General features: G+C 39.6%; 1 long non-coding RNA gene across 1 annotated transcript; it reads right to left on the bottom strand.

The window, feature by feature from the left end:
* Positions 1-6162: 6162 nt before the first annotated feature.
* LOC123002110 (uncharacterized) lies at positions 6163-10139 on the bottom strand. Its single transcript, XR_006411658.2, has 4 exons — positions 9679-10139; positions 9398-9603; positions 8245-8457; positions 6163-6711 (listed from the first exon to the last, which is right to left on the bottom strand). It is a non-coding gene; the product is annotated as an uncharacterized LOC123002110 (long non-coding RNA).
* Between the last annotated feature and the right edge of the window lie 611 nt (positions 10140-10750).

Here is a 10750-nt window from a genome sequence, read left to right as displayed (position 1 = left end):
AATTATTTTATATCTAAGAAAATATTTTATTAAATATATATGTAAATATCCATGTTTTCGGCTCCAAAGTTGGTCTACTCATTGGGCTATAGACTAAAGTATTCCCCAGAGCATAGCTGCCCAAACAAGATGGAAGGTTTTTTTCTCCCTCGTGGAACAAGCTCAACCATGAGTTGGCTGTCCAGGGCAGGTAGGTAGGTCCCCATGCTCCACCAGGACCCAGGGTCCTTCTACCTGTTGCCCTGTTAGCCTCCATGTTGCCCTCATCCAAAAGGTTGAAGCTAACTCTCTAGAATCACATCTACATTCCTATACCTGGATAGAGGGAAAGAAGGTGGAAGGTAGGAAGCTTCCTTTCTAAGGAAGTGACCCAGATGTTGCTCACATTAGCCAACAGGAAGGATCTAGCCAGGAGACTTGTGTCTTGTGGAAAGTCCAATGGGTTCACTAACATGAGGAAAGGGAGGTTGGGTAGTATGGGGCAATTGAGCAGTTTCTGACATGCTAGGTGATTAATGTTCTTTGCTTAATTAGTGAATGAATAATTAAATGAAAAAGCGAAGGTCTCTATGTTCCATTCAAGCCACAGTCTAATATAGGAAATAGTAAACTCTTAGTTCTTTTTGTGAATTGAAGAGCAGCTGTGCCAGATGCTTCTGTGGAGGGGTGTGTGTGTATGTGTGTGATGAGTGATGGGGGAGGTGGTAAAGGGAAAGGTGAAAAAAAATTGAACTTCCAGAGAATGCTGGGATGTCGTTTCTCTCAGGAAGTGTCCTGGCTCCTTAATTCAGGGGACAGTTTCTCAACCTGGAGAGAGGAGGTTGTTTGCAAACCTATGTCCAACATTGGGACCCTGGAGTGACATTAGTCGCACAACTCCTCTCAACCAGCCATGTCCCCTCATCATCTTCAGACACCATGCTCATCTCAGGCCTTTGCTCCAGCTGTTACAAAATGGGTTCTCCTTCTGGAGGAGGCACATGATGGGATCACACTTCTCTTAGTCTTCATCCTTCTACTTGTATCTATGTCGTATTTTCAACAGAAAAATGTGTCTGGTTTTTGGAAGGGTACCTCCGGAATTATAAACCTGGGTGTTAATTGTATTTTATATCTGGCTTCAAAAAGAAAACCCCATACCAAATAAAAAGTATATGGATATATGTTTGTGCTTGCATGTATACACACACACACACACACACACACACGATTTAAAGCTTACAAAAATAAAATGACTACAGAGTCTCTGAAGACAAGGACTTGTTTGTATATCTCAAGTACCATGTCAATGTCCTGAAGTTTGGTTATAAATTAACGGAGGTCCATCTCCTCATAGAGTGTGGTAAATCAAAGAACTGCAAGTCTTAGAAAAATATGGAAGTCTAGGAGTAACCACGGATGTGAGATAGTTCCAAAAGCAAGGAAAATTTGTATTTTTATAGATAAAAGTCATTTCTGTTAGACAAAAAAGCAACATAATATAAGGATAGGGATGAATTTCCACCAAAAAAGAAGACATTATCTTTCCGTTACCTGATGAGGTCAAAGCTGACATCATTATTTTTGTCAGTGAGCTGCTGCCACGATTCCAGGGTAGAGCACACACAGGGTTTGTATTCTTTATGGTAAATGCTGCCTCGAACACTGAAGATGCCAAAGTGCCCTGAAGTTAAGAAATGTGAGTCACTGAAATCTCCACTCATTCATCCACTCCCCTGTTCATTCGCTCCTCGAAGGCACTCCAGGCAAGTTAGTTTCTAACCCTTGTCCTCAAGAGTCTTACAGTCTAGTCAGGTATTTACAGTCCAGAGGAGCACTGGGGTCTACATTTGGATCTTCCACACCTCTCTGTAAAGATGTTTTCTGTGCCTACCCTTCCTTTCTGTTCATTTACCTATAAATGACAGATATGGCCCACCATGCTAATTACATACTTTCGAAAATACACAAAAATACAGATTCTTCGATAATGAGAAATAAAAAGGAAATCCTATTTTGAAGTGAGTAGTTGAATGTGATGGCTTCATACTACCACTAGTGAATATCTTTTCACACAATATATACTTAATGAAAGGTTCGAGTTAAAGGTGGCAGACGTAAATCCACTTTATGCGGGGCTCTTGATGCTTTTCTTTTGGCTGACCACTCGACAAATAGTATCTGTCAATGCTTTTACCATGTTTTGTGGCTGACAAAGAGCTTTGTTAATAGTAAAAATGTACTGACTGTATTATTTGCTTTTTGGTCCCTTGGGCTTGCATTAATAATATTGTTTTAAGCAGCAATTTCCAGAAGGAATATTTTTAACTTCATGTTTATCATGGGGGGGAGGGCTTAGCGATAGCCATGAAACCACACAACCAGTGCACACAAAAACTATATGATGTTGCAATATGCAGAGATCAAGTTAGATCAAACACTCTAATAAAGACACCGCTAGTAATACTTCCTCACAGTAAGGTAGCACTCTTACCTTGGCTTATTCTGCATAAAGGGCATGACATGCAATCATCTGACATCTAGGACCAATAGTGGGCTGAGGGAGAAACCCATAACAATAACTTATTAAGTACGGTAGAGCTCGGTTCTTTCTTTTTTAAAATATAAGAGTAAAAGGAGAATTTTTTATTGCACCCCAATGGATTGTGTTGTGCACCCCACTTTGGAGACCACTGTAGTAGGCAGTTGGGATAAAAATAACTCTTCCAAGAGGTTTGAGCCATGTCCACTTCAAAAAACTAAGGAATCAGGGCACCTGGGTGGCTCAGTTGGTTAAGTGTCTGGCTTTGGCTCAGGTTCACAATCACAGGGTCCTGGGATCGATCCCCATGTAGGGCTCCCTGCTCAGTGGGGAGTCTGCTTCTCTCTCTCTCTCTCTCTGACCCTCCCCCTGCTTGTGCTCTCTCTGCCCCTCTCCCTCAAATAAATAAATAAAATCTTAAAAAAAAAAAAAACCCAAGGAATCATGGTGGTAGTTTTGTTTTGTTTAATTAATATTTAAAATGCAATTTTTATACTTTTCATATGGATTATGTGCTCCATCTTTGGCCCGGAAAACAACCATTACCATCATGGCAAATCTTTAGTTTTAGGGCAGACTTTCATTAGAACCCTTGGCTCAAGTCTTAGATTCACAGGTCAGACTTAAAAACAGAAAGTGATTAGAGAATAATATAAAAGATTAAATAATCTGGTACTGCAAATAACCACACAGGGCAGGTTGTAAATGAGGAGATTAATAGGCGCTTACTGAATGAAAAAAAAAATCATTTAAAAAGAATATTAATCAGGTCTGGGCCTTATAGAAGAGGCACATTTTGGCTGGAGAGATACTTCCTCAGGGGAAACCAAAAAAAACAGCATGCAGTGTGAATAGAGGCAGTAGGGATAATAAAGAGATTATTTTTATTTATGAGTTGATATCTTTTAACGATAGACATAGGACTGCAATGTGAATTGTCAGTGCACCTTGGGGAATGGTCAAGGCTGAGAAGTTCCGAGTTATCGGATATAGCCTGACGGAGAGACCTAAGTCAGATGTATCTTTTTTTTTACCTGGTCTTAACGTTATATTGGTGACAAATAATGCTTGGGGGTAGAGAATTCTATAGGTTTTTTTTTTTTAAGTCACTTCTCTCAGTGGCTACCTTCTTTACAAGAAAAATTTGTTTCAACATTTATTGAATAGCTCCTGTGTATTAGGCGTTATATAATCCAATCATTACATAACCATGCAATGTGAATATTCCCATCTTGCAAACCACAAAATGGAAGCCCACGGTCGCAGAGTTGGTGACACCAGCCCCACCTGTCTTTGAAGCCCTTGCTTGAGTTACTGCCTTTGGAAGTGCGGTCAGGAAACAGAATACAGCATTGTAGCATTTTGCCTCCTTGAAAAACAAGAAAAAAACAAGAACAGAAACAAGGAAAAAGGAAAGTAAAACAACAAAAACAAAAACAAAAAAAACAAAAAAAAAAAACCCAAAAAACAAAAAAGAGGAAAGTAAAAAAAAAAAAAATATATATATATATATATATATATATATATATATATATATATATATATTTAAAGGTGGGTAGTTAGGACTTTTACACGTTAAAAAAAAAAAAACTATTCTTATCACGGATCAAGATGTAAGGAAAACCCTATGGGAAGGCAAAGACAATGCCAAGACACACTGAAGGACATTAAGAACTACTGATAAAGGAAGCCTAGCTACCTGAATTGTTCAGGAAAGACATCAGAAAACTCTAGGGAGCTGTCAGAGGGAAAACAAGCAAAGCAGAATTGGAAAAGGTCCGGAGAGACTGAAATTCGTCTGCATTGTACCTTTCCTTTGACGATTCACATCGATCTTAACACAGAATCATTGTTTATTCTTATTTTGCCAGGTTTCCTTTTCTGGTCTGCTGGTTCTCTAGGGTTTCGTAGGCCAGTAGTTTGAGTTTTCAAATTTCAAAAACATTTGGGATTTCAAAAAGACAAAATGTAAAGGATACCCAGCAGCACAGTTTACTTAGGAGGCTTTAATCATAATAATCTGCATAGTGTATGAGACTTTCTACCTCCACTGTCTGTCTCCTTTCTCTATAGTATTCGGGAAAAGCCAAGAACTCCTCTGTCTTGTTTAAATACCCCATAAAATTTTGGTGGAAGTATTTTGTCCTATTCTATCTTGCTGATTCCCTTTCTGCCTGTGGTAATGAGCCCGATTAACTGGCAAGACCTGCCATTGGCAGTGGAACAGCCTGGGTCACGGGTAGAGAGTCAAGTGCCGCCTTAGGATGTAGCCGTCATTGCCCGAGGGAGTTGGGTGAGTTCCCTCAACGCCAACAATGCGACCTGGGTTTGCGTTCTCTAGCTTTTGAGACGCAAAGACTTAACCGCAGCCGTGGCTGGGAATGAGCTGTAAATGCTGACACCACTGAAGGGGCGCCAAAGGGAAGCTATCACAACTTAATCTGAGCCAAAAGGCATTTCTTTGCAGCAGGCATAACGCAAGGGCCAACTCCCATAACCCATACATAACACACAGACCATTGCTAAAGAGCTTCAACATCATCATGCCAGACGCCAAGTGAGTTATTTCTCTCCTTCCCTGCCTCACCCGTTTCCTCCCACTTGGTCACACATGGTAAGCATTCATCTAACCCCAACTACAGTCCCCCAGTCTTATCAGGAAATCTGCACTCCCCATTACTGGAGCATGATGGAGCACATATTTCCAATGTAAAAAGACTGACATCATTATTATTTTAATTAACTGGTTCCCAGTTTGCCTTCTCTTTCTCTCTTTCCCTCTCTTAACATAACTCCCCTCCCCCACTTTATCCCAGCCCCCCTCCAAAGAACTCAGTTTGCTGCATTCATTTAAAAATAATTATAAACTTAGAACCTCAGAACCCTACGATAATATAGATTATTTTTGGATCATTTGCAATGTGTCACGAGACACTTGGCATCACTAAAATGTTGACCAGAGAAATGATGGCATTGTTCTATTGAAGTCTCTTCGTTATTTTCTTGGACACTTTGACCAGATGAAAAACTGGTTACTAATTTACGTTATCTTTATCAACGAGATCCAAAATAAAGATTGCTAGCACGTTTCATCAATGGTGAGCATGTACGCAACTTTGCTCTGTACAAAACAGTGTTGTAGCTAGGTCTCTGTGTGAGTTTCACCCACACACCCTTTTGTAAGGACTGTGCATTTATATGTATGAACTGGTGAAAATATTTTCAGAGACTTAATGAAGAGAGAATATAGGAAGTTGTGATTTCCTTAAACAGCCTTTTACATTTTTCAATGCATTTTTTTTAAAGAGGGTTTTGACCACACACATGTTCAGTCTCTAATTTGGAAGACTAGTTTCCTGTTATAATCAACACAGATTACTTTTGGACTTAAAAAAAGTCAGGCAAATCTTCTAAATTGTTGAACTCTCCGGGTACATGTATCTTCTGCCTTGTTAAGTTTATTTACTTTATACAGTTTCCCTTCTCTTCTTGCTTCAGAGCCTGTTCAATATCACGGACTAAATCATAGAAAGAACTCCAAGATGATCTGCGAAGTCACAATCATTGAAGCAAGTTGAGCGCTTAGTTAAAGAATCAGGGCAGGTGGTGATCTCCTTTACTTTTAAATTACTCTATAGCTAGAAAATGTAAACATAGTTTTTAATTATAAAATGGTTTCCATGTATTTCATAGATTTATAATTATTTTCTCATCAATGATTCATTTGAAAAAATACGCACTCGAATAATCATAATTTTTAAACATGAATTCTATACCCATCTATCTTCCCTTTCCCTGGTTCTAAGTCTCATACTTTAAGAAAGCTTTATCCTCACAGTAAATTTCCAGTTCTTTTACACACATATCCAGGATGTCTACTTACAAAGTCATGACCACATGTGTCCAATTGAGTCTATGTGTCCAGTTGAGTGTTGTCCTCTAGGATTGACATCTTAGGGGAAATGAACTTACTACAGATTTGTCCTAACTTCAGTAACACTCATCCATAAGTGGTCCCTGAGTTGCTACTGTTTGGTAGTGGCACTTGAGTTGAAGAGGGGGATTCTTCAAGAACAAAACACCTGGTGACCAACAGAAGGGTCCAGAAGAAGATGGAGAGTAGAGAGAAGATGAAGCGGTGAGAATGGCTCCAAATTCACACGAGACCAAGGGGATGTGATAACATGAACCTGGTGGGCAATGCAGAAAAAGAACAGGTTTGACAACAGTTTAAATTATAGAGAAAATAATGGGAGACAAGAAACCTGGGGTTAAGCCTCTGATGACCAAACAAATTGCTTCTTCTTTTTCTCCTATTTCTTTTTCCATAAAATGAGAATGACTACGTTCAGTTGGAAATTTTGGTGGCCTAGACATGAATCTGTATAAGATTCTGTCATTTTTGTGGTAGAATTTCCCACAGATTGCCTTCTTGATCCTGAATTACTTGTTAGATTCTAGAAAATAGGTAACAGAGTATTTTCTTGGCTACTTTGGCCAAATGAATATTTACCGATTTGTGTTACCTTTGTCAACAAGATTCCCAAAAAAGAAATACCTCAACATATTGTCAGCTTTCTTTATCAATATAGAACTGCATAGAATTTAGTCTCCAAAGAACAAATCACCAAAGACCAGTGTTCCCTAGTGAGAAAAGTCAAACCTGCTTAGTGTTCCGAAATGACCAGAATATTAAAATGAATAACTTTTTTTCAAGTGAGTTGTTACCATGCCAGAAGTTCTAGGTTGCTAAAAACTTAACTCCTAAATCAATCTGGTTGCCTATAGATTATATCTCAGAATTAGAATTGCTGGCTGGGGTCCTGGGTGGCTCAGTGGGTTAAGCGTCTGCCTTCGGCTCAGGTCATGATCTCAGGGTTCTGGGATTGAGTCCTGCCTTGGGCTCAGGGACTCTGTTTCTCCCTCTACCCATCCCCCCTGCTCATACTCTCTCTCACACACACACTCTTTCTCTCTCTCTCTCAAATAAATAAAATCTTTAAAAACAATTGCTGATTCTTTCCCCTATGAGGTTATAAGATGGAATAACCATGCTCTTATTCAATATTTATTTGGGCCCCACCATGAGACAGGCTATTTTGTAGGCATTGAAGACACAACAGTGAACAAGACCCAGTTTCTGTTCTCAGGGACTATCTGGCCTAACTGGGATGTGGAAGCAGTGGTGATGTGTGCAGACAACCGAGTAAATAGGCAATTCTGAAACAAGGAGATAAATGCCATCAGACAGGGAAACCCGACAGTGCTGGGGTTCATGATATTGTTAAACACCCCAAGAGGGCTTACTGTGTGGCAGGCACAGAGCCAGCATTTTACCTGTAATAGCTCATTTAAATCCCATAACAACCCTAAGGGATGGGCCCTTACATTTACAGAGGGAAAAACACAAACTTGGTCGCTCACCCAAAGTCACCTGTTTCTAAAAGTAATGGGCTGGGAACTGGAACCTCGGTTATCGGATGGCATGTCTTAAAGCACCACTGCAGGACTGCACTGAGACTGAACAAGAAAAAATTACCCAAGAATGGGGATGGTAGCTATGGCAGAAATACAGAAAAGACTGGTGTGGGGAGGGAAAATGACCCAGAGAAGGAAGAGGGCATGATGTTTTCCTGAAACAGTCAGAGTCTGGAGTGGCCGCAGCACAGAGTCTTGGGAGAGGAAGTAAAGACAGAGCGCTGATGAGACAGTTACGTTCACACCTTGCACGATGGCCTGCTTAAAAGTTGGTGCTTTGGGGCGCCTGGGTGGCTCAGTCAGTTCAGCATCTGCCTTCAGCTCAGGTCATGATCCCAGGATCCTGGGATGGAGTCCCACATCGGGCTCCCTGCTCAGCGGGAAGCCTGCTTCTCCTTCTCTCTCTGCCTCTGCCTCTGACTCCTGCTCGCTCTAGCTCTCTTAAATAAAGAGAATCTCTAAAAAAGAAATTAAAAATAAATTAATAAAAGTTGGTACTTCAGACTCCTCCAGGCTATGGCGGGGGGGCAGGGAGCTGTGCTGGCAAACATAGAAAGCAATTTCGTCTGTGAGGTTCCCAGGCACTTTGGTTTTGGTGAAATGGGTTTTTTTCCTTTCAAATTTTTGTTCCAGAACCTAAAAAGATGATAAAGGTGACTTAATGCTTATGCTCTAGTTCAGAGAGGTTAATTTCAGCATGGTAAAGGGACTTGCCAAGGTCACGCGTTAGAGAGCAAATTCTAACTAGAACCCTGGTGTCTCTTTACCATATGGCTATCTTATTACAATAAATTTCATGTGGAATACTGATTTTTAAAACATAATCTTTATCTCTGGAAATGAAATCGCTCTTTCTACGCATAGTCTTTCTCTTCCTACTCTTGCGATGCCAGATTATCCATTGTGATCAATAAAAATAGCAAATTCTATAGTGAACAAGTATGTTCTTTTCCACCTCACTTTATATATTATACATACTCCGTAGAATCACTTTGGAGACTATAAAATAAATCAGTAGAATGTGTTTTTTCCCACCAAGTTAATATTATATATTGTTTTGTATTACAGCACTTTGTCCCAAATTTGGCTTTATCAGAGAGTTACAAAGAGCACTTCAGAAAATAAGAAAGCAAAGTTGAGTCCATCAACAGGTTTGCTAATCTATCTTTCCATATTTTCCTTCTGATAACCTTCACCTATCAACTGAGTCACCATTTTAACTCTTAGTGATAGTTACCATTCATCTTATCTCTACAAATTTCCTTCACAGAGGAGTGCATTTGCCTTATAGATACAAGTTTTGAATGGAAGTACAAAGGGGATGCATTGTGTTCTTTGGAGGGAAAATGAGCCAGTGTACATTTAAGAATGTTAAGAAGAATTTCATAAAGTCATTACCATTTAAAATCTGCCTTTGCAAAGTTCTCCTCCACTGGCTTGTCTTCCCCACAGATGATTTGAGAAAGCTTTAGCTGGGACACTGTGAGCCAAGGAATTCGTGCACTTGTAGCAGGTAGCAGGTGCAAGCTCTGATGCCTTTAGAAAGCTCTGGTGTCTTGGAAGGTAGGGCAGAACTCGCCAGATGCCCTTGTCTGTTCTGATTCCTAAAACAGAGGGTCTGTGGTGATCTGTCTGCTTTGCATGTCTGGCTGTGTCTAAAAGCAGACCTCAGGAATTACCTGTCCCAACATGAAGTCTTCAGAAACTGTGGATCTTGGTCAGTCTCTATGGTGTCCCCCAGCCCGCACACAGTTTCTACAATCTACTAAAATAAAAATTACTAAACACTGTTGTGCCCCCCAAGGGATATCACGAAGATGAGCCTCTCCTCAATTTCCACGTAGAGCAAGTAGAAAACTATGAGGTTCTCTTTCCACTAGCCTTTATGGGCTATCCTCAAGCACTGTCACTCAATAATGCCCACTCGGAAGTAGCCTCTAATGGGATGCCTTCAGCTCAGGTCATGATCCCAGGGTCCTGGGATGGGGCCCCACATCGGGCTCCCTGCTCAGTGGGGAGCCTGCTTCTCCCTCTGCCTGCCACTCCCTCTGCTTGTGCTCTCTCTCTGTCTCTCTGACAAATAGATAAATAAAATTTTTAAAAAAGAGAGAAAGTAGCCACTAAGAAAATGGAACACTAGTTTTTACACACCTAAAAACATTATGCAACTCATCTGTATAGAACTTTTATATATATCTGAAGTTTACATGGCTTGAAAGAAAACCGAAAAAGAAAAAAATGTTTACTCATGAAACATTACATTAAAAAAAATAGCAGAATGCTTGAAGTCAGAGAATTGAAACCTGAAATAGTTAAACTTGCAAAGAGACTCATTCATTATTTCTCAGAAAGGAAAATCTTCTTAAAGCTAAAGCATTCAATTCTTGGTTTCAGTCCAAAGGTTCTGTTCAGTTGTTTTGAAGTTACAGGGAAAAAAATGTACTTTTCCTATCGTACCCATTGACATTTTTAAACAAAAATAATTCAAAGATATTTAAACAGTACAACTTCAAATGTCTGTTGTTAATCCATTGTGGGGAAGAATCTGTAGAAGAAAAAAAGAACTATGAAAAAATAAACTTAAGAGTTTGGTCATTCTTTCAAACACTGAATCAAACTAAAATCCTTTTAGGTTTATGATGGTACTATCGAAGTTGGTTTATTTTTAACTAAAAGAGAATAAGATTCCTGTGTTGTCTCTTCTAAGAGTATTTTTTACAGGAAAAAAATGAAAACGATTGTATTTAGAAT

Source organism: Ursus arctos, unplaced genomic scaffold (genome assembly GCF_023065955.2).
Source record: "Ursus arctos isolate Adak ecotype North America unplaced genomic scaffold, UrsArc2.0 scaffold_11, whole genome shotgun sequence".
Classification (NCBI taxonomy): domain Eukaryota; kingdom Metazoa; phylum Chordata; class Mammalia; order Carnivora; family Ursidae; genus Ursus; species Ursus arctos.
This window is presented reverse-complemented; position numbering and strand designations above follow the sequence as displayed.